Consider the following 25,594-nt stretch of genomic DNA (forward strand, 5'->3'; position numbering starts at 1 on the left):
CTTATTCTAGGACAATGCTCACACAATAATCTGTTGCAGTGATTCTGAAATGGAGTTTCATACAACTGCTCCTCCTCCATCAAATCCAACCACTGTGACCTTTTTCTCAGGTAGCACCTCGTGCTGGAATATTTTTTTCCTTTAGCTGAAAAAGATTTCTAACATTTAGCCTCAGAAATCCTAACTACTTTATCTTAACATACAACTCTAATAATTCCCTCTTCACTCATCACCCAGTAAAACATAGTTGTCCTTCATTGATATATTATGTAGCTGCTTCAGTGCATATGTGGTTAATGTTTATATGTCCTTTGGGTCTTTCTGGTGAATGTTTATGGGTTAGATATTATAGATTTTCTCTAGGGTAATGATTGTGTTATCCTCAGTTCCTGGCACATTGCCAAATGTGGACAGGTATTTAATGTATTTTTTTTTGGCATACTTGAAATTTATATTTGAAAATCTTCTAGACTTGCTAAAATTAAAACCTTGAGGTACATTATGAGACAGTAGAAAGGCAATGCCTTGTGAAAACACCAAGAGAAGCAAAGTTTGATGGGTTGGCTGTATTGATTCCCTGAACAGAACTGAACAAAACCAAAAGGCAAAGACAAACTTCATTAATTGGCTGAATCCAAATGGAAGGTCCAGGTATTTGAAAATTGAGCCACTAGAAAGAATGAAGTATTTATTTGAAATACACCTCATAAGTGAATTCATTTAAGTGGGGATCAAACCTATATTCTAAAATTAAGGAAAATGTAATTAGTTTTTGAACCAGAGTTGGCATTTAATTTTGTTCAAACTCCTTGTTTTATATAGTATGATTGTTTCATATATGAAGTTTACTTTTGTTATGTGAATAAAAAATTATTTTTTATGAGTAACTACTACTCAAGGTAGCTCAGTTGCTCATAACACTAGACAAGCTCTTTAAAATCCATAACTTTATTACAACCTGTGAATTCAAACAAGTAATCATCCTATGAAGAGGAATTCTTTACATCATGATGCAAAACTTACTCTAGGTGTTTCTATACACCTGAATTTATAGATTATCTAGAGAACTAAAGGAACTTACTAAAAAAAACTTGTCAAGCAGTGTTATTATGGTTTATATTAAACAGGTCATATTTTTTGGGGGGGAAGGGAGCAGGTTTTGAAAGATTAACTTTATAAGGCTTCTGTTTTAAGGAAAACCAATAAATAATGTGAAAATTTAAGTTCATATGGAATAGAAAAATTCATTTGGAGTTTTGTTCACTTTATGAAAGAATCCCTTTAAGTGAGCTTGCCTAGTGCTTTATTATGTGACTCAGTTTGCAAAAATTGAGTTTATACACAATTTCCAAGAAAATGTCAAGCACAAAGCAAGAAATACTTGTAATTTGTTTTCTAGTGTTGACTTAATATTGATGGTTCTTTGAAGTATAAGATTAAATTATTTAAATATTTGTCATTCCATTATAGTTTCTCTTTAGCTGTAATTCTTTTTGTAAATTTGTATGCTTATAATTTATTTGGTAGTTATTTAAAGAATGTCTGAAATATGCTAGGTTCTACGCCAGACATAGGGGATTCAACAGTGAACAACCCATGGTCTCACTCTTTAGGGAACTTACAGTCTTTTGAGGGGCACAGACCAGTAAACAAGCAATTATAATATAGTAGGATAAAGGCTGCAGTAGGGTATAGGTTGCCATGAGGGTTCCTAATCTGCTCTTGGGGGCTCAAGAACAGTTCACGTATGACTTGAAAGATAATTAGAAGTTGTGCGTGGGGATTGGGGCGCTGTAGTACAGGCTGGAGAGGTAATATCAGTTGTGGCTTCAGAATTACTTTATACAGGAGGGAGTTGCTATCTGGCAGGAAAGGGAGTATAGTAATGTTTAATAAGCCACTTGTAACTTAAATTGTTTATTTGAGGTACTTTTGGGAGCTTGTGTGTTGTAGGAGGGAAGACAAAAGCTCTCCCCAGGTATGCTTTGGAGGCACTGCTGAGTAGCATGTTCAAAGATACGAAGGAAAGATGGTATGGTAAGAGAATGGAAAGAATTTTAGTGCCAGATTGTAGAAGGGAGTGAGGGGTGGAGTGAGAAGTATAAAAAAATAAAGTTGGAGAAGTAAGTAGGTTATCATAAATCATATTGTAGACTTTGTACTTTGTTCTGAAGGTAGTGGGAACCATTTGTAGGATTTTAAACAGATAGCAATAAATTTATTTATTTATTTATTTTGAGACAGAGTCTCACTCTGTTGCTCTGGCTAGAGTGCCTTGGCATCAGCCTAGCTCAGAGCAACCTCAAACACCTGGGCTCAAGCGATCCTCCTGCCTCAGCCTCCAGAGTAGCTGGGACTACAGGCATGCACCACCATACCCGGCTGATTTTTTTCTATATATATTTTTAGTTGTCCATATAATTTCTTTCTATTTTTAGTAGAGACAGGGTCTCGCTCTTGCTCACGCTGGTCTCAAACTCCTGAGCTCAAAGGATCCACCCGCCTCGGCCTCCCAGAGTGCTAGGATTACAGGCGTGAGCCACCGCACCTAGCCAGCAATAAATTTAGATTTCTCATTTAAAAAGATTGCTTGGCAACACAACCAGAATGGCCATAGGGAACTGTGTGGTTAGGAGAATGTAATAGTAATCCAGGTGAGAGATGCTGTGACTTGAATTAGGGAAGTGAGAGAGAGGATGAGGAAGAGAATCAATAGGACTTGTTGATTTATTGGGTGTAAGAAATGAAGGAGTGAGAAGAATCAAGGATAATGCCCAGGTTTCTGGCTTGGGCAGCTGGGTATTGCCGTTCACACAGAGAGCCAAAACAGGAAGAGGAGCAGGTTTGAGGGGTAAGATGATAGTTGAGTTTTGATACATTGAATTTTGGGTCCTGTTAAACACCTAAGAAGAAATGTCCATTAGGCAGATACATGAATCTAGTGCTCAAGAGAGGGATCTGGATAGAGACTTTGGAGTTACTAAGTACCTGAAGGTAGTAGGTTTGAGTGATAACAAATGGCCTAGAGAGAGTGTGTAGAGCAAGAAGAGGACCTAGGAAAGAGAATAGAGAGATATTTACCTAGGAGGCTAAGTAGTTGAGTCCAGAGGAGAAAACCCAAAGTTGCTGTCTGTGCAACAGTAATTGTGTAGTATACAGTTTATTGGTTGTACACAGCAGCTCAGAGAAATATCAGGACCTTGTAGGTAGAATCATAATAGTGAGAGGGAGAGTGTTTCCAGAGGAGTGTTAGATAGGGAGTGCCACATGCACCTCAGAGGGCAAGAGACATAATGAAATGTCTGGGTTAAACAAAATAAAAATTCAGCTAAAGATTTTTGGACATCAAAGCTTAAATGATAACATACTTTGTAGGTTTTATCAAAAATGTTTTGGTGCTTATCATTCAGAGCCCAAGCAATGAAAAGCTTCACTTCCATCTTTTGTTCTACATTGACTTTGTTACTTTAGCGAAACCTGTTGATGCCATTTAGTTATTTTTTTATTGCATGCTATTCAGGATAGTTATTTTTTAAAAATGAAAATAGCTCTTTTTTTCTGATTATAAAAATGATGATACATGTTCATTGTAAAAATGTAAATACTCCAGCAATGTATTCGGAAACTAAAACCCCTAAGTCTACTATTAGGAAACAGTATTTTCCATATCGTCTTTTCAGATAATTCTATGAATATATGTATAGATTAATGAAATCTGTGATCTTGTATTTTTCATTCAAAAATATTATGCATCTTTCCATGTCAGTAAATGTAGTTCTGAATCACCAGTTTTAATTTTTGCAGAACATCACATAGTATATATGCATATAAATATGTAGTTAGCAAGTTCTCTAGTGTTAGACATTTAAGTAGTCACCAAATATTAGCCATTACAATTAGCAAGGGACATCAATAAATATGCCCATGCTTCTCCAATGTAGTATGAAGTCCTTGAAGTGAAATTTCATAGTCAAAGGTTATGTACTTTCAACAAGTATATTTTTATTATAAAATAAGATTGGATTATATTCTCATGATGAAAAAATTCAAACAGTACATAAGGATACCCAAGAAAATCTAAGTCCTCCTTTTATCTCAGATTTAGTTCTGCATTCTGCTCTTTAGGGGTAATCATTGCTAGTGGCTTCGTGTGTGTGTGTGTGTGTGTGTAAGCATATAGCAGCAAATATGTATAGGGGTAGACTTTAAAATTTAACACTTTATTCTTTTTGAGCAGCTAATACAAGCATATGGAAAAATTTTAAATAAGCATTCTGTGCCTTGCTTTTTTCAGTTCATATGTTTTGGAAATCTGTATCAGCACATGGAACTCAATTCTTTTCATCAGTTCATCATTCTGTTTTATGGATGTAATTATACTGGCCCAGTCAAAGGACATTTAGGTTGTTTTCAGTTTTTTACACAATTAAAACAGTACTGCAGTAAATGTAGTTTACATCTGTCTTCGCATACAACATGCTGTCAGATAGAGGTAGAACTTCCCAGGCCCCCAGAGTTTCCCATGGAGACATTTACTGTGGGAAGGAGCAACGTGTCCATCAAGTAAGAGAAGCTCCCTTTGCCATATCCACAGGAATTTTATCCCTCCTGGCTTCTTTCAGTGGTTGTAGAGACAGATCACCATGCCCAAGTATAAGTTACTGGTAACAACCACAGCACATTGCTGCAAGACTGGTGAAGTGAAGGTCAGTTTCCCAGAATATCTCTTAACAGCCCTGGGCTTCAGACTCTTTGAGGTTTAATCTTTGTCCTCTAAAAAGGTTGCACCAATTACATTTACATCAAAACTCCAAAACCAAAACTGACCTGGAAAGAAGAAATGGGAATAAATATATTAGTAGTAATGGCGTGTTTGAGTCACAAGGTTAAATACATTATAAGGTCAAAATTGTTTAGATTATTCTTTTTTCTTTTAATTTATTTTATTTATTCATTTATTTATTTTTTTTGAGACGGAGTCTCGCTCTGTTGCCCGGGCTAGAGTGAGTGCCGTGGCATCAGCCTAGCTGACAGCAACCTCAAACTCCTGGGCTTAAACAATCCTACTGCCTCAGCCTCCCGAGTAGCTGGGACTACAGGCATGCGCCACCATGCCCGGCTAATTTTTTCTCTATATATATCTTTTAGTTGGCCAGATAATTTCTTTCCATTCTTAGTAGAGATGGGGGTCTCGCTCTTGCTCAGGCTGGTCTCGAACTCCTGACCTCGAGCTATCCACCCGCCTCAGCCTCCCAGGGTGCTAGGATTACAGGCATGAGCCACTGCGCCCAGCCTGTTTAGAGTATTCTTTTAGAAATTTTGCTCTGGGTTTTTTTCTGCCACATAGTCTGGCGTAATTTAGATTACTGCTTGGGGTAAAAATATTTAAGAACCATATGGATATTTGAAATTATAGTCATTTCATTATTTTTACATCTTACTTTGTATTTACTTTCATCAAATTTTTCTATTCCAACTTAACACTATTGCTATAATTTGTTTCTATCACGAATGATTGATGTTTTTGTGCATTCTGCCTCCATCCACTTTTACTTAACACTGACCCTTAGTACTCTTAATCTTGCTTAGATCATCTTTCCATTTTATGTTGATTGGCCTTGGTCATCCTCTCATTCCCTGCCCAGCACTGACCTTCTACTCCTGATTTTTTCCTTTCTGCCTCTTTTTGGCTTGCTTTTCTGCTTCATACTGATTTTGGCCCTGGCCTTGTTCCTTGTCACCTTTTCAGTTGTGTTCACCTCTGGGTTTGCCTTGGTAGAACAGGAAGCTGGAGCTCCTTCTCCTGCCAGTAGAATTGTTTGACTTTTTGTGTTCAGAGGTAATCATTCATGTTAGGGAAGCAGGCAGGTAATTATCTGTAAGACAGCTCTGTTGCATTTTGGTAATTTTGAAAGAACTTTAATAACAGTTTTAAGTACTGCTACATATAACTCTTTCTCCGTAGATACAATGACTGTTTAATACGACTTTGGAAAGTATTCCTTATAGACAGGAAGCTGAAGAAGTACACAAATATTTTATCTTTATATCTGAAAATCTATTTTGGTACCAATGAGTCCAGCTCTGCTTGAGAATTTAAACCAGATATCCTGGAGCTGAAAGTCACTATTGTCTTGTTTTAGCCAAGACTAACTGACCTCTGCAGATCCCCTTTAAGTTTGTGTCATGAGCTAGACTCGGAAGTGCGTAAGTGGAAAACTTAAGGAAATCTATCAAAGTAGCACATATTTCTCATACTTCATCTGTTTCTCTTAAGGATTTTTTTGCGGGGGCAGGCGTGGACTATTCTGTTCTCAAAGGTGATTCAGCCTGATGTTCTTAAGTACTTGAAGTTTTCAATGCAAGTGAAAAATGCTAGCCAAGTTTATCACTTTTTTAACCTTTTTTTTTTTACTTTGATCATGTAGTATATTTGCTCTATTTCTGTTGCACTTTGTGTAACTGGACTCCCTGAATTTAAGTATGCTTGCTAGTTTTCAAATCAGAATGCAGTACAATTATATTTTTACTTAGTGTAATTCTGTGCTGTAATCATCCTTGAAACATTTTGGAACATAAGACAACATTTGCTACTAGTTGTTTAAGTGTTTAAAAAGTAAATTTAGTTGCAGTATACAAAATAGAGAAATTAAATCCCAGTGGTCTTCAAGGAGAAAATGTTAGTAATTCCCTCCAAAAAGTTATAAATTTATGGTTCATAAAGTTTCTGTTTCATAGCTTTATTGAGATATAATTCACCTACCATACAATTTACCTATTTACGGTATACAGGTTAGTGCTTTTTAGTATATTCACAGGGTTATACAGCTATTACCATAAGCTAACTTTAGAATATTTTTGGTCCCCCCTAAAAGAAACCCTTAACCATTAGCAGTCACTCTGCATTTCCTCCAGTCCTTAGCCCTAGGCAACCAGTAATTTGCTTTCTCTCTGGATTTGCCTATTCTGGACATTTCATATAAATGAAAATCATACATATGTGCTCTTTTGTAACTGTCTTCTTTTACTTAACCTAATCTTTTCAAGCCTCATCCGTGTTGTAGCATTTTGTTCATTCATTAGTTGATGAATATTTCGGTTGTTTCTACTTTTCGGTTAATGAATAATGCTGCTGTGAACATTGGCATATAACTATATACATGATATGCTTGGAACATAATTTAGCTTCTTCTATGTAGTTCAAAATCATTGTGAAAAGTTAGCTATTGTGTAGTGTTATTTCCAGGTGCTTTTTATATATCTGGCTATTGGCTTCTGAACTAAACAGCCATGTCTTCAGAGTTCATCTGCCTATGTTGTTTTCCTTTACCCTTGTTGTTAGTTGTTACTTTAAAAAAAACTTAAATGTTTTATGTTTTTTATTTTAAAAAATTTTATTCATACATTATATTTGTACATATTTATAGCATACATGTAAAATTTTGTTACATGAATAGAATATGTAATGATCAAGTCAGGTTAAGATATTTATCACTTCTATGTTTGGGGAAGATTTCAAGTCCTGTCTTCTAGCTATTTTGAAACATACAATACATTGTTGTTAATTATAGGCGCGCACACACACACACACACACACACACACCCTCTTGTCTCCTCTCCTAGGTCCCTATGAGTAGGTTTCTTGAAAGTTACTTTAAATCTGTGTCTTTTTGCTTTTTTTTCACTGATTAGTTAACATTGAGGCAAATTGAGAAACTCCATTATTATATTGCTATTTATTTAGGTTTCTAAAGAAAATAACATTTTTTTTAAAGACACACTTATTTAGCATCATGATCAGATTGTTATAGTTAGCAGTCAACAGCATGAGTGCAAAAAGAAAAAAAAAAAACATTAAAGCTCTTTGTTGGAGTGCTTTACACTTTCCACAAAACTGAAGCTAAAATAACCTGTTATACAGTTAGTCACATATACAGTCCTCAAGTTTTTTAGCCGTACACATGAGTATTGTATAAAACGTGTGGTCTTTGTAGTAGCTAGGCCCTGCCACCATTGTGCTTGGCTGAGTTCACAAATCTGTTGTAACCTATCACTTCTCTGGCTCACCTCTGCTGCTAAGCTTTTTATTTCCTGGCAGGAATTAAAACGTTTTGCCACTGCCATAGCTACTGCTGCTACTGGAACTGCCGTAGCCACCTTGGTTTCATGGTTTGGCAAAGTATTGGCCTCTATCACCATAAGGACCAGACCATCTGCCTGCAAAGTTTCCTCCCTTCATGGGTCCAAAATTTAAAGATTGATTGTTGTCATTGCCAAAATCGTTGTAGTTTCCATTACCTCCACAATTGTTTCAGTCATTATCAAATTTATCATAGCCATCCCCCCCACCACTATACCTGCTACCACCATAGCTGCCACCAAAGCCATCATGATCAGGCCACTGAAGTTTCCTGCATGACCAAAGTTGTCATTCCTACCGAAACCACCTCCATGACCACCACCTATGTTTCTAGAACCACTTCACCTTTTTTGCCTAGATGAAGCACTAGCCATCTCTTGCTTCAGCGGGCCTTTCCTTACTTCACAGTTGTGGCCATTCGCAGGTTGGTATTTCTGAATGACAGTCTTATCTACAGAGTCATGGTTGTCAAAGGTTACAAAGCAAAACCCCTCCCTCGGTCATGATTTCAGTCACTTTAATTTCCCATACTGTTCAAAATAATCCCTTTGGTGATGTTCTTCAGTGTCTTCTTTAATGCCACCAGCAAAGATCTTTTTCATAGTTAAGTGGGCACCTGGTCTTTGAGAATCTTCTCTTGAGACAGCCCTCTTTAGTTCCACAACTCTTCTGTCTACCTTGGGTGGCCCTGCATTCATGGTTGCATCCACCTCCTCCACAGGGGCTTGCATTGCAAAGCCAAAGCCCCTGCAGCACTTCATGTTTGGATGCTCATTGCACACAGTCGGTGAGCATTCCTCATTGTTCAGGACGGCTCCTCAGACTCATCAGTTGTTTCAAATCTCAGCCCTTTGATGAACAGCTTCTGCAGCTGTTTAGACTCTTTAGGAGACTGACTGAGACATGACGGCAGTGAGAAGAGAGACTTTAATGATGCTCCCTTGGCAATGCCCCTGGGCATAAAGAACATTTGTTTTTTATATCATAAAAGTAATATGTTTATTATTGAAATAATAAATTATTTTTATAAAACCATACAGTCCTGCATTGCTTAATGATGGGGGTACATTCTGAGAAGTATGTCAGGTGATTTTGTCATTGTGTGAACATCACAGAGTGTAGTTACACAAACCTAGATGGGATAGCTTACTACACACCTAGGCTATGTGATATAGCCTATTGCTCCTAGGCTACAAACATGTACAGCATGTTACTGTACTGAATATTGTAGCAGTTGTAACACAATGATAAGTATTTGTTTATCTAAACATAAAAAAGGTACACTAGAAACACAGTATTATCATCTTATAGGACCACCATTGTAAATATGGTTCATTGTTGATGGAAACATCATGTGACTCATGACTGTATATAATTTTTGGAAAAATATATAAAATGTTAAAGTGGACATACATATAGAAAGACAAGTAGAAATTCAGCCAGGAAGGGAATATGCCAAGGTATTTCCTTCTGAGTGGTAGAAAAAGAGATGACTTATATTCCAAAATTTCAGCACTAAAGATTATTATTTCCTGCTATTGGACATGGAAATGAAAAACTAATATATTTAACAGACTTCCTATTTTAGAACGTTTAAGTTGTGATATAATCTAATCTTAAACTTGACAAAAATATTCTGTAAACAACATTCTATGTATTTATCTAAATATAAAATTATATTATCACTGTAATTTTTTGGCATAAATACTATTAGACTACTAAGTACACCAACATCAGGTTTTGTTTTGTTTCTTAGTGATAACAAGGAACTGAACAGCAGATATAAAACTTGGATAACTGTCTTTTACCTCATTTAGATGTCATTTTTCTTTGTATTTGTTCTCTTGAATTTTAAGATAGAAGATAACAAAGAATATTATTTTCTCAGTACCATGACTTCAATAATTTCTCATTAAAATGTGATTCCTTGAATTATTTTGCTTTCCAAATCAATCTTTTTTAAAAAGAACAAATATATGGAATAATGGTCTTTCTCCAAAACTTTTCCAATATCTATGGCATTATGCTGTGATGGCTTTCCTAATTATTTTTTATAGATGTCTTTTAACATTTCTTTTGTGATGCTGTTATATGTATTAGGTAGAAAAAAGAGATGTGCTTTTTTATACTTAAATGAGAAAGTTACTACTTTATACATGGAACCCAGATTACAAAATAAGGGACTGTATCTAAACAACTATGAAAGAGTCCAGTACTATGTAATATTAAAATTAGAGTGTGAATCAACTTTCACGCTCGTGCTTAGTACACTATGTGATTATAGTTTGGTGGTCTGCTAAAGATTTAGACATATTTTCATGTTCTTTAAATTGCTCTGTAACCCAGATATCAGCTGTCTCTTCATCTGTCAGGTCCTATGTACTTCCAGTGCTTCAGATTCCTTGTCTTCATTGTTTTCTGCTGATGGCATCTGAAATCTGAACTTAGTACTTCTTCTGGTTCCCCCTACCTTCACCCTCTGGCATACACACAAATGCGTTACTGAGCAATATAGACTTTACTGAAGTGTTTGTAAAGGAAATAGGGGAAGAGCATCAGATGCTTTCAAAGTTCCTAATGGGCATTTCTGTTCTTCACAGTCACTTATCCTTTTGGTATCACCTACCTTCATGCAACATCTAGCACCACTGACTTCTCTGCTTTACTCTTTTTTTTTTTTTTTTTTTTTTGAGACAGAATCTCACTCTTTCACCCTGCCTGGAGTGTAGTGGCCTCAGAACAGATCACTGCAACCTCAATCTCCTAGGCTCAAGTGATTCTCCTGCCTCAGCCTCCTGAGTAGCTGGGACTACAGGCGCACACCACTATGCCCGGCTAATTTATTTTTTGTAAAGACAGGGTCTCGGTCTTGCTGAGGATGGTCTCGAACTCCTGGACTCAGCAATCCTGCCTCAGCCTCCCAGAGTGCTAGGATTACAGGTGTGAGCCAGCACAACCAGACTTCTGTTCCTAGTCCCTACTCCAAATTTCTCTTCTCTCTGCTTCCAAATTTGCATACTCAAACTGTTTACAATGCATGGCAAAATAAAGGGAACTTTTAGAAGCCACCATGCTTAGAAGCCCTGAAAAACGGTGAAAATAATTTATTCAGTTACACCAAAGTTAAAAAGCTCTACTAATGTAGCATCTATCAATAATGTTTGATATATGTGTGATATATATAGATACATACACACACACTGTCATGAGCCAAATAACGACGTTTCAGTCAATGACAGCATACAAGAAAAAAACATAGAAGTCTTCATGATCTTGGGTTTTAGCAATGGTTTTTTAGATACAACAGCAAAAACACAGCCACAAAAGGAAAAAACAGATATACCAGACTACATCAAAATTAAAAAATTAAACAATACCAACAAGAAAGTAAAAATACAACCCAATTACAATTGTGCACTGCATAATGACGTTTCGGTCAATGACAGATCATGTATACCACCGATGGTGGTCCCGTAACATTATAGTGGAGCTAAAAAATTCCTATTGCCTGGTAACTCGTAGTCATCAGAACTTCATAGTGCAAGGCAGTGTGTATTTGTGGTGATACTGGTGCATACCTACTATACTGCCAGTTATATAAAAGTCTAACATACAATTATGTACAGTATGTAGTACTTGATAATAAATGACTATGTTAATAGTTTATTTGCTGTACTATACTTTTTATCATTATTTTAGTGTGCATTCTTTTGACTTCTTAAAAAAAGTAAGTTAATTGTAAAATAGCTTCAGGCAGGTGCTTCAAGAGGGATTCCAGAAGAAGGCACTGTTTTAAGGAGGTGACAGCTCCCTGCGTATTATTGCCCCTAAGACCTTCCAGTGGGACACAATGTGGAGGTGGAAGACAGTTATATTGATGATCTTGACCCTGTGCAGGCCTAGGCTAATGTGTGTACTTGTGTCTTAGTTTTTAACAAAAAAGTTTAAAAAAACAAAACCCAAACTACAGAATAAGGATATAAAGAAAGAAAATATTTTTGTATAGCTGTATAATGTATTTGTTTTAAGCTAAATATTATTACTGAAGTTAAAAAATTTTTAAAAATTTAAAAGTTTATAAAGTAAAAATGTTACAGTAAGTAAGCTAAGGTTAATTTATTATTGAAGAAAGAAAAATATTTTATAAACTTAGTGTACCCTAAGTGTGCAGTCTTTATAAAGTCTACAGTAATGTACAGTTATATCCTGGGCCTTCACATTCACTCACCACTCACTCACTCACCCAGAGCAACTTCTATTCCTGCAGGCTCCATGATTCATAGTAAATGCCCTATATAGGTGTACTATTTTTATCTTTTATACTGTATTTTTACTGTACCTTTTCAATGTTTAGGTGTGTTTAGTTACATAAACACTTAACCATTGTTTTGCAGTTGCCTACAGTATTCAGTACAGTAATATATTGTACAGGTTTATAGCCTTAGAGCAATAGCCCTAGGTGTGTTGTAGGCTATACTGTCTAGGGTTTTGTAAGTATACTTTATGGTGTTCACATAACAACGAAACTGCCTAACAATGCATTTTTCAGAAAGTATCTCCATTGTTAAGCAACATTTGACTGTATATGTATGTATGTGTGTATATAGAGAGAGTTATGGCTATGCTGGTCTCTTGGTAGAATTCTGAAATTGGGGCCATGAAATGATAACTGCTCAAGATTTTTAAAAATCAGTACATAATACATATTCATATTTTAAAAAGTGAAATTGCACCACAAAGCTTACAACAAAAATAGCATCTTTGGCCCTCATTCTCTCTACCTTGTGATTTTTTTTTTATAGCAATAGGCAAGCACTTTTGAATCGTGGATATTTCTTCTCTATAATTTCAGCATAATATGGTATTATTTCTCCTATTTCTTTATTTTTAAAATGTAGAGTTATCTATTGATTTCCTAAAATGGAATATAAAGGATTTAATACTGTTATACAGTTTCCCACATCCTCATTTACATGCAAACTTTCCTTCCCCATTCCTCATAAGATGTCTTAAGACTTTTATGTTCTATCATCTTGGATATTCCCATTACCTGTCTCATGTTGAAGTTTGATATCTGGGTTCCGACCATCTTTCTGGGTTTACTCCCCTGTTTTGCTGGAATACTTCCTTAAGTAGCTTTCTACGAATGAATGAGTGGAAGGCATGTTTTTTAAGACTTTGTATATTTAAAAAATATCTTTATTCAACTCTGTATTCATTCACAACTTTATGTTAGCTAGGTTCTGACATCAGATTCATACATTAGGTTCATATGGTTTATGTAAACAGACCAAAAAAAGCAAGAAAGAAAACTGAGGTATTTGGAAAAGTTTTAGGGAAAGAGTTATTCTCTGTATTTTTTTTTTAAGTCAATTTGGAAAGTAAAATGTATGAACAATGAAGACATTGATTTTTCTTTCATATCTGAGCTACTAAGCAATTGAGTGAAGGTAGGCTAGATTTGTTTTTTTAAGTCATCCAGGGACCCAGGTGTCTTCTACCTTGTTAGCCCATTCTGTACTCAGAGGCCTCACTACTCAAAGTATGATTCCCAGAAAGAGTAGCAGCATGACTTGGGAGCTTGTTAAAAATCCAGAATCTCAGGATTAGCCCAGACCTACTGAATCAGAATCTGCATTTTGACTAGACTCCAGATGATTCATGTGCATGTTAAGAACTTATTTATGTGCTCAAAGATGGCTTATTGCCCTGTTTTCTTATTCTAACCAGTGGAAAGGAAGGAAGAGTAAGTAGAGGGCAGGAAGATTTGTTTTAAAGGTATGAGCTATAAGCTGCTCATATCATTTTCACTCATATCTCATTGATCAAAAATTTTGTTGTATAGCCACACCTGTTAAGAGTTGCAAGGAAAGTCTGTTTAGTTAGGTAGTTATGTGCTCACCTTTTCTTAAAGAGGCTTTTTTGCTAAAGAAAGAAGAGAAAAAATGTATTTGGGGGGAAACTAGCAGTGATATTTTGGCTAGATATGGAATTCTAGGTTGGAAATCCTTTTTAAAACCCCAGAATTTAGAATGTATTTTTTTGCTGTCTTCTAACTTGAGTTGTTGGAAACTGCAGTGCCATTTAGATTCTTGATTCCTGTATATAACTTGTTTTTCTTCTTGAAAGCTTTTAAGATTTTTAACTTTTCTTCTTTTAAAATTTCCATTTTCCTGAACTTTCATGATTGTGTACATTTGTGGATCTTATTTATTGTGCTGAGTTCTGAGATGTAGGACAGGGGGCTTTCAATTAGAAAACACTTGTCTTTCAGTTTTAGGAAATGTTCTTATTATCTGATAATTTCTCTTTTTGCATTTTCTTTATCTTTTTCTAAACTTTTAGTTTTCAACTTTATCTTTCAACCCTTCTATTTAATTTTTCATTTCTACTTTCATATATTTATTTGTCATCTGAAGATATTTTTATAACCTGGTTTATATTTCATGGATACCATAGCTTATCTTTTTGTGATATAGTTTTTTAATTTTTTTATTGACAAATAAAAATGTATATATTTATGATGTATAATGTATTTCAAAATATATATACATTGTAGAATGGCTAAATTGAGCTCATTAACATGTACATTAACTTACATGTCTTTTTTTTTATGAAAACACTACCTGCAATTTTCAGGTGTCCAGTACATTATTAATGATAGTCACTTTGTTTGCGCGTAGATATCTTGAAGTTATTTCTCCTATCTAACTGAAATTTTGTATCCTTTGACCAACATCTCCTTGATCACCCCCTGCCCCTGCAGCCCTGCAGTGGAGAGTAGAACCACCATTCTACTCTCTACTTCTGTGAGTTCGACATTTTTAGCTTCCCAATCTAAGTGAGCTTGTGGTATTTGTCTTCCTGTCTTATTTCACTTAACATGATAACCTCCAGATTTATCCATGTTGTTGCAAATGACAGGATTTCTTTCTTTTTAATGGCTGAATAATGTTCCATTGTGTATCTGTACCATATTTTCTTTATCCATTCATCTGTTGATGGGCACTTAGGTTGATTCCATGTCTTGGCTATTGTGAATAATGCTGCGGTGGACATGGGAGCGCAGATGTTTCTTCAACATAATGATTTCATATCCTTTGGTTGTATACTCAGCAATGGGATTCTTTTTAAAATTTTTTTGAGGAACTGCCATACTGTTTTCCATAATGGCTATACTAATTTATATTCCCATCAACAGTGTGCAAGGGTACCCTTTTCTCCACATCCTCACCAGCACTTGTTATCATTTGTCTTTTTTTATATTAGCCATTCCAACAGGTATGGGGTGATACTTTAATTTGCATTTCTCTGATGATTGCTGATGCTGAGCATTTTTTCAAATATCTGTTAGCCATTCTTAGCTCGTAGGCAGTGCAAAAATGGACAATGGGCTGAATGACCCATGAAGTATTACAACAATGAATGGAAATGTGTGAGGGATAAAGTAATAGGATTTTATATGAGCTAAGCCTCCTTGCTAAGACATGATCTGTCTTTGCAGTAAGCAAGAAAGATTGTACAAAATGAATGACCTTGGAGTTTAAAGACCCTTAAACCAAGTCAACAGAAGCCTTCGATAGTATGGCTGCCGTGGCTATTCACTGTGTCAAAAGAAACTATAGTAAGCACTTGATCTCTGATTCCCGTGTAGTTTTAAGTCAGAGCACCGAGGGCTTGTTCAGATCTCTCATTATGAATGTGTGGAAAAGTTTATGATAATTAGATAGGTTCAGAGTAGGAAGTAGCTGAAGTGCTCATTTTAAATTGCAAAACATCTGTTCATGTTGACATTCCCAGGGAAGAGGTTTGGTTATGGAGCACTTGGTTAAATCCTTTAATAATCATTCAATTACAGAAGAATGGGAATCCACTGCCTTCAGTAGTCAATGAGATCTAGGAATCTTTGTGATTTTTCTCTTAGTTCTATGCCTCAGGAAGGTCTGAACAGTTTGTGATCTGTCCAGAGTAAGGAATTTACCTCCTTAAGGTAAATCATGCACTAGATAATACAGTAGTTTCCCCTTATCCAAGAGGATAAGCAACCCCAAGGACATTCCTGAAACCATGGATTGTACTGAACTCTGTATAACTATGTTTTTTGATCTGATAACCAAGACAGAGGGCAGGTAGCGTATACAGTATAGATAGGCTGGACAAAGGGATGATCACATCCCAGGTGGAATGGCATGATATTTCATCATGTTACTGAATGCCATCCCACTTAAACCTTATGAATTATTTCTGGAACTTTCCATTTAATATTTTTGGACTGAGGTTGACCATAGGTAACTGAAACCACAGATGAGGGGTGGGGTGGGGAACTACTGTATACTCGAATAAAATTATAACTTCTCTTTGGAAATCTTATGTCCTTAGAAAATAGAAAAATGGAATCAATCTTAGATTATTTCATTTTTCAAACACAACAAAAAGTCATCCACATACTAGTTTAGAGTAGAAACACAGGGAAATTTAAGATCCTTGAGGTACTAGTTGAGAACTTGTTGAAAAATTAGAAGTAAACCCCTGGGACATAACCATCCAGATGTATTGTTGATTTTCCCAAAGCCAACAGGTATTAACTACTTTGCTCTACAAAGACAGTAAAGAAAGACACAGATCTACAAATGTGAAATATGTAGCTTCAGGGGGTGGTGAAAATAACGTAATACTTGAGTGTGATTCTGTAGGAAAGTGGGGGTCAGATGAGAGATGAATATTTATAGTCCTGAGATCCTGAACAAAGCTATGTCCTTTCCATTGTGTTTTTTTGATCAGGAAGATGAGAGTGTTACAAGGATTAGTTTGAAGTATGGTGAGTCTTTTCTATTAGGTTTTCAACTGTTGGTTTTAGTCCTTCTTTTAGCTTCTGCTTATAGAAGGTATTGTCCAAATTTGGGTAGATGTTGTGAGGGTCAGTCTGAGCTTTGATGGGTTCAGCCCCATTAAATCTGCCATTATCAGCAGACTTTTTTTTGTTTTGGTCTACAAAAAGTCAGACTTCCTAGAGATGTTCCGTGTGGACTTGATGTAAATTAAGAGACACTGGTAATCAATGTCCAGATCAGCTATGACCTGATTATTTAATTAGGGAGACCTTGGGGATTTCAAGGAAAGGACCATTAGGAGAACATTTAATCTGGTAATTTCTTTCCTTCCCTATTAAATTACCTGATGTGGTATCACAGAGGAGGAAAGAATATTCCTTTGTTAAAGGCCTAAGGGTTAGAGTTAAGGGTGGCATATGGGGAATGTCTCAGCATTATTAGAGATGCTACCATCTGAATAGTTCATTGGCTCTAATGGAGAGGTTCTGTAACAGTGCTGGGGTGTAAAGTTGATATTAGAGCAACAGTATCAATACAGATTTTGCAAGATTTTTTTTTTTAATATTTAGAGAAATTTCTTGTGGGTTTAAGGATAGAATGAATAAAATCCCTATCGTGTCACCTTACTTGATTACCTGCTTTCCTTCACTTTCTTAGCTAACAGTAGAACTGTTGTTTTTCCAGTGCCCTTTCTCATTGTGATATCTACAAGTGTCTTTATCAAGAGACTACCTGCTCTGGTGATTAATAACTGGAGTGTGGCCATCTAATTGTTAACCGTGTAAAGCCATCAGTGTATTCTGAGTCTTATTCTGTGAGGAGTTGGTGGTCTGTCTTTGGAGCTATTAATATTTTTCCCATCGGGTTTTTGCTTGCATATTAGATTACCTATTTCTGGCATAAGGTGGTTCATAGAAAGTGAGCAGAGAGCTTGGCCACATCTACTTCAGGATCTCCTGAATGCTATCTACAGATGTTAATGAATTTGTCCGCAAGCTCTCCAGTAGGGTCCTCCTTTGCTTAAGAACTGAATTGTCAGAGTCCAGTCCATTTCCAAAACAGAGACTTGGAGATTAGCCTTCCAAAAATTGTTCACAGCATCTATAGCTTTTCCAAACCTCTTTGGTTTCCTATAAAATTCAAGGTTTCTTAAGTCACCCACAGGTTCTTTACATTTTTCATCCAATTTCTTGCATTTGAGTTTCCTATATATAAACTACTTGATATATTTAATAGATCTGGGAGCCCTGGATTAAATGTTTCTAAAAGTGTTCTCAATTCCTTTGGAAGGGTCTTTTCATGGAACAGGTAAGGAAATTGGGCCGCCAAGGACTAAGTTTCTATTCCTGATATTTTATAATCACTCCAATCCTTTCTTGTAGCTGCTTTTTGCAGTTTCGTCTTTCATCATATACAATTGTCTTTATTTGTCTTTTAAAAAGGTCCCTCTCTCTCAGAATAGATTGGATGGACAAGTCTGGAGACAAGGAAGTAAGATAGATCGTTGTTGTAATTTAAGAGAGAGAGATTGTTGGAGGAAGAGTAGTGTACAGAGCAGAGATGTCTCTAAGCCACATTCCAACCTTGAGACCCAGACCTACATATCTTAACTGTCAATTTAAAACCTCGAGTTGGGTGTTTCATGGGTACCTTAAACTCAGTATATTCTTTGACCAATCAAGAATTTTATCAGGCTTATAGGTTTTTGTTTTTTTTTGAAGAGACTTTAAAGGTCTTGCTATGTTGCCCAGGCTGGTCTCAAACTCCTGGGCTCAAGCAATTCTCCCACCTCAGCCTTTCAAGTAGCTGGGACTGCTGGTACATACCACTATACCCAGCTGGTTTATTAGTATTTTTAATGAGTCAGTGTTTGATATTGTTGACGCTTTATATTTTATATTGACTGTGTATATTTCTTTTATGTTTTATGCATATACATATATAGTGTTTCTTTTCTGTTTTATATATGCATGTGTGTTTATCTTTGGCTCATAGTTTTTCTCTTGTCCCCTTTTAGTCTAATATTTTTCTTCTTTACTAACTATAGCTTTACTTATATTCTGTACATTTTCATTTATAGTAATGTCATTATTTATTTCAAAGTTTTTTCTAATTTTCATTTGGATATCTTCATTGACGCTTGGGTTATCTAGAAATACATTTCTTAATTTTTCTTTATATTATTGATTTCTAGCTTAATTTCACTGTGGCCAGTGAGAGAACATACTCTCTATGATTTCAGTTCCTGAAACTTTGTTAAACTTGCTTTTTATGATCTAGGATATGGTCAATTTTTATAAATGTTATATGTGTTTAGAAAGCATGTGTAATCTGCAGTTACTGAGTAATGTTTTTATATGTATCTATTAGGTGAAATTTAGTTGAAATTTTATTATTATAAACAATTTAGTAATGCCTTTTGACTTAAATATTACTTTGCCTGTTTTAACACAGCTACACGAGATTTCTTTTGGTTTGATGTTTCCCATGGTGTACCATTTCTCTTTTAATTCTTTTAAAATCCTTGTATTTTATTTGTGTCTCTTGCATGTAGTATATGTTAGATTTTTAAAATATAAAAGCATGTAATTTAACAAGCATATAATTTATTTACATTTATTGTACCTACTATTTAAGGCATTCAAGCTTTCTAATTTATCTTTCCGGCTTTATGTTTTTTTCCTTCATTTTTTAATATTTTGTATTATTCCATTTTCCTCCCTTTATTAACTTGGACATTCTACACTGTTGCTATTCTAGAGATTAAAATATGCATTTCAGACTTACCAATGCCTAATCTTAGTTGGTGTATGGACCCTTTTCCCAAATAATGTGAGAATATTAGCAGGTTTTAACTCCATTTACTCCCCCATCCCTGACTTAATACTAACAATTATATTTTAATTTTATATGTTTATACCTTATAATATATTAATATTATCACTATTATATAAAGTAGGTATTCATTTAGAATTACCACCACTTTTACAGTTTCTTATTTCTTCCTGCATTATCATGCTTCCTTTTGGAATTATTTTCTCTCTGCCTGAAGAACACCCTTTAGTATTTGTTTAATGTGGAACTGTTGACAAATTGTTTTAGTTTATCTAAAAATGTCTCTATTTCACCTTCAATCTTGAAGGACATTTCTCTGGGTGTAGAATTGTAGGTTAGCAATTGTTTTCTTCCAGTATTTTAAAGATATTCTCACCCTTCTGATTTCTGTAGTTTTTAAGAAATCAATTGCTTGTCAATCTAACCAACTATTGCATTGCAGGTAATGTGGTGGATGCTTTTAAGATTTTCTCTTTGTCTTTGTTTTTGAAAGTAATTTTTCTAAGAATTGCCTAAGTGTGGTTTTCTTTTTACTTATACTGCTGTGATTCATCATGCTTCTGAATGGGTAATTTGAAGTCAGTAGTTTTACAGAATTCTCAGCCATTGCCTCTAAATATTGTTTATGTGCTCTCTCTCTACCTCCCCCCCCTCCCCTGCTTGCTCTTCCTCTCTCCGCTTCTCATCTGTATGGGTTTCAATTGTGTGTACGTTAGCCCCTCTCATCGTATTATCTCTTATCCTCTTCTTCATAGTTTTCATCATTTTGCCATTCCATTTATCATTTTGAATATTTTCCTCCAGTATCTCTCCCAGTTCATTAATCATCCCTTCTATACTACTTCTGCTTTTAAACCCATCAGTTGTGTTATTAAGTACAGTTATTGTATTTTTCAGTTTTAGAATTTTTTTCTCCCTAAAAATCTGTGTCCTGTTTTTGGGGTACTCTATTAAAATTCTCAGTCTTATCACTTTGAATAATGTATTCCTAAAGACTGCATAGACTATCTGGAGCCCTTATGAGTCTGTTTCTGGTGTTTGTGGTTTCTGCCAGTTGTCTTGTCTCCTCATGTGCCTGGTTATTTATTTTTTTCAAATTATGTTTTAGACATTGTGTTTGACATTGTTGTTGAGGAATAACTTGATACCTAGAAGATGGTATCTTCCAACAATGAGCACTTTTGTTTGGTGCCTGAAAGAGCTGGCAGACTACATTATTCTATTTTCAGACTTTGATATTTGAAGCTGAAGTGCAGGTCCTATGAGAGTCAGTATACTTCTTATTCATAGTACTCTTTGAGTACTGCTCTTCAGGGTCTCAACCAAAAGGGCATGGGCATTTTCTAGCACCCTTTCTTGCTTCCTCCCTGGCCCTGGACTATCAGTTTTATCTCCTGAGCCCTATAAGGCTCTATCAGAGGTGTCATTCAGTTCCTCAATAGTTCTTTTGTAAGACTTAATATTTTTTTTTGACTATCATTAAATCCCGAGTTAGCTTGCTAATTATTTACTTCTAGTATATAAATTAATCTTATTTTATTGTAGTTTTGCTTATAATCTAATGCTAGTGATATTCTACTTTTTAGTTTGTTTTTTAAGACAATTTGAATCCTTTTTTTTTTTTTTCTTATCATAGGAAATGTCCTGTAGAAAGGTAGAAGGCAATGAAAAGAGAATCTGTTCATATTGGAGCTGGGCCAAGGCCTTGATTCTTCCCTCCTTTCCTCCCTTTGCCTCTTGCACTGAGATCTGTGTGATCTCATTGAAATTTTATGGCTCTGTGAAAGTTTAAAAAACTTGTCTTAGAAGAAAGTCTCACATCAAAACCATTTAAACATACTTGAGGCATCTAAAACGATACAATAAAAAACATAAAAACACCTTAGTCTTCTGCTTAAGGAATAAAACATCAGAAAATCACAGCTCCTTGAGTACTGTTTTGTGATAGGGAAAATAATGTACCCCCCCATGATGACTATGTCCTAATCCCTGAAACCTTTTAATGTAGCAAAGGGGAATTAAAGTTTCAGATGGAATTACAGTTTCTAATCAGCTGACCTCAAAATAGGAATATTATTCTGGATTATGTGGGTTGACCATATATAATCACAAGGGTGCTTAAAAGTAGCGGAAAGAGAAGAGTCAGAGAAAGAGATGTGACAGCAGAAGTAAGGTCAGAATGATATGATGTGAGAACTTGACCCACCGTTTCTTGCTCTGAAGTTGGAGGAAGAGGTCCATGAGCAAAGGGGATGGCCACCTCTGGAAGTTGGAAAAGGCAGGGAAATGGATTCTCCCCTAGACCCTCCAGAGAAGAATGCAGCCTTAGTGGCAGCTTCATTTTAGCTCAGTGAGACCAATGTTGGATTTCCTACCTATAAATCTGTAAGAATATAAATTTGTGTTGTTTTAAGCCAAGTTTCTGATATTTGTTACAGCAGCAGTAGAAAACTAATACACCCTCCCTGATCAAAGTTATATCCCTCATCCTAGGAGTAACCAACATGCTAGTGTTATGTTTTCTGTGAATGCCATTATACTTCTATATGGTATGTATCCCATACTGTGAGTGTTTAAACTTCCTAGGAATGGTATCTAATGGTACTTACTCTGCAACTTTTTAAAAACATTGTTTTTTTGACATACTTGTTGACATATGTAGCTATACCTTATTCATTTTATTACTATAAATTTCATTATAACTTGTGAAATTTATTCTCTTGATGGACATTCGGATTGTTTGATAAGCAGATTAGCAGTTATTTTTTTTGTAAGGAACCAGCATTTTAAAATTGGAAGATTTCCCATTAAATTATTTATGGTTTATCCTAAAACAATTAAAATATTCACAGTTTTCTAGAGTTGTGCTGTTCAGTGCAATAGCAGCTAAGCCACATGTGTCTTTTAAATTTAAATTAACTAAAATGAAATAAGATGTAAAGTTTAGTTTCTCACTCACACAAGCCTTATTTCCAGTGCCCAATTCTCCCTGGGCCGGATGATTACCGTATTGAGCAGAGCAGACACAGAACATTTCATCTCTGTTGAACAGAGCTAGCTATAGTTGGAGGCATAGGTATACTCTTTGAGGTAGATGTGCTCCTCAGTTCACCAAAACCCCCATACCACAGCACTTCTCAATAGTTTTAATAATCACATCATTAACCAGAAAATTAACTTGTGGATTTCATTCATCAGAATGATCAAAAGAGCAGAGCGTGTTAATATGGCAAAGGATTTTAAGCAAAATACAGCATGACTAGCTAGAATGTACTCTTCTAGATTTTATCCAACTTAAATGAAAGGAATTGTTATTTAATTTGCTCTAATGCATTGTAACCTAGTATAATATTATAGGGCATTATAAATGATAAAGGCCACCAGGAGTGCACCTATAGTCAAAGTTTATTATTAATAATTAGCCTGCTGTAGCAAGGGAGAGCTCATACCAGAGGAAGTGTGAGGTATCTCAACTACGGCAAAGAGCAAGTATACTTTTTCAGGTTTGGGCTTGGGCTGAATCATTCTAGGGAAAGATTAAGGGAAGTAGACCAGCTCTGGATTGGATACTGTCATGAAGTGAGGTCAGTTTGGTAATTGGATATCTCAATATTCTGTTCAGGAGTAGGAGGAATGACGCTGAGCGAGGGACTCATTGGTGAGAAAGCAGTAACCACTCATATAGTCATTTTGCAGCTGTGATGTAGCCTTGGGCAAAACTTTGTTTCCTGTTGACCTTGGTACTAATCTGTTAGGAGTATCACAATCTGATTATCAATTGGGCTTCTTTTCACTTTTTCAGTCCCTCTTTTTGGCCACATTCAGGTATTCAGATCATTGTTCTGTGAAATCCAGATTTTTTATCATTGCTAGAATTCCACTGATAAGAGATTATTCAGAGAAGCTCATCCGTTGTTGGACTGAAGTCAGATCTTTACTTATACTTTTTGTTGTTGCTATAAAGTTAGCTGTCGAATCATCTGAAGCAAAATTGGCTGGAGATCACATTTGAGCACTGTAACACTGCAGATGCTGAGAGATTACTATTAGGTTGTTGCGCCTTAGAAATATTGATTTGTGAAAATGCCCCCTATAATATTAGAGACAGAAATGATTTCAGGAGTTTTGCAAGGCTTTGCCCTGAAGGAGTACGTGAACGTTTTGGTTCGCATATCAAAAGCTGCCTCAGGAGGGCATCTCAAAGGTCAGTGGCAGCTGCTTTCCAAGGTGACACTGCAGTCTCAAACCTGAGGCTTTCTCCTGCTTTGAACGACAAAGCAGGTTGGCGTGGAGCCACTGGATGGGAGCTGACCAAAGAAATGCCCGCTGGAGAGAGAGACACCTGTGGCTAAAAGAAGTTAGCCCAAGGGACAGCTCTTGCTTGACTTCAGAAGAACTGTCTCAATTCACAATAACTACATAAAGAAATATGGAGCCACTATGTCTCTGTTTAACTTTTCTGCTAAAGTGACAGTTCTATCTTAAAACTTAGAAGTTTGTCCCAGAAAGATTTTGTAACTGTTTGTTCACATAGAGTTAATTAAAGGATCTGTAGAAGACTTTTGGGAGACTTTGAACCTAAAATGAGCTGCCTGTTATTATGTAAATCTGTACCCATAAATACTGATGTAAAATTTCATTGGGGCCCCACAAATTATGAGCATTTTGTGGGGTCTCCTGAGTCCCCCGCTTTTTTTATAAATCTATTCTTTATAAACTGTACCTTCGTCTCTGTGTATTCTTTTTTCTATATTCTATTATTTTCTGTTATTTCCTTATCCTTTGTGACGACGACCCCTGCCTGAGGGACCCAATTCTTTGCTGGGAGTGTAGCTAACTCCCCACATTAGGCATTGAATATGAAATTTCTGATTTCAGATCAAAAGTGTAGTTTATTATATCTCAAGAAGTAGCTTTTCTTGGTGGATATTCTGTTCTAGACTGGTTTGGGGACTTTATCCAACCATTGTGCTGAACACTTGCAATTGTCAGAATCTATTTTTCATCACGTAAAAATACAGTGTAGAAATTATTCACCTTTATGTCATGACAGCAAAGGCAAGCTTCGAGACGATTTCTCTTCTGATGCTCATTTAATTCATGCAGAACCCATCTAGCCAGCTTCTTTGCCCATTTGTTTCCAGTGGTCCAATATTGTTGGAATAGTAACATCAAACCTTGCTGCTAATTCACGTGTAGGTTGAGATGGATTCGCCTCTACTACAGCTTTCAGCTTATCGTTATCCACCTTGGTCTCAGGTTGCCCATGTGCTCATTTTCAAGATTAAAATCACTAGAACGGAACTTCTCAAACCATCAATACACTGTGCATTTATTAGCCACATCCTTCCCAAACACTTCATTGCTATTCTGAGCTTTCTGTGCTGTATTGGTTCCACAACAGAACTCATATTTGAAAATAACACAAATTCTTGATTTATCCATGGTTTCACAAAAATTGCTCTACAAAAAATGTGAAAGATAATCACAAGCCAAAATATGTGTTTGCAAGACTGAGGGTGTACCTTGACAATAAACATAAAACAAGAAATGTTGAAGTGAAATGTCAGAGATACCAACTGTCAAACTTAGTACTTAAAGAAATTGGACACTTCATACTCAATAACCTAGTAACAGAGTTTGTAGTCCACTTCTGAGCTGAGATCCCCAAGTGTAGTTTTGGTGTTGACAGAGACTTTCCTAGATGTGACATTATAGGGGCTGTCTGTCCTGTTTAGTAGTTTTAGTTTACTATTTAAGGAGTCACTTAGAAGTTGAGTGGCTAGAA

General features: G+C 35.8%; 1 protein-coding gene and 1 pseudogene across 3 annotated transcripts in view; one reads left to right on the forward strand and one right to left on the reverse strand.

Moving 5' to 3' along the window:
- Positions 1-25,594, forward strand: part of CDK8 (cyclin dependent kinase 8) — a 96,631-nt gene that overhangs the window by 7,436 nt on the left and 63,601 nt on the right. The gene's annotated exons all lie outside the window — the stretch shown is intronic.
- LOC123649367 lies at positions 8,102-9,101 on the reverse strand (annotated as a pseudogene).

Source organism: Lemur catta, chromosome 13 (assembly GCF_020740605.2).
Source record: "Lemur catta isolate mLemCat1 chromosome 13, mLemCat1.pri, whole genome shotgun sequence".
Classification (NCBI taxonomy): domain Eukaryota; kingdom Metazoa; phylum Chordata; class Mammalia; order Primates; family Lemuridae; genus Lemur; species Lemur catta.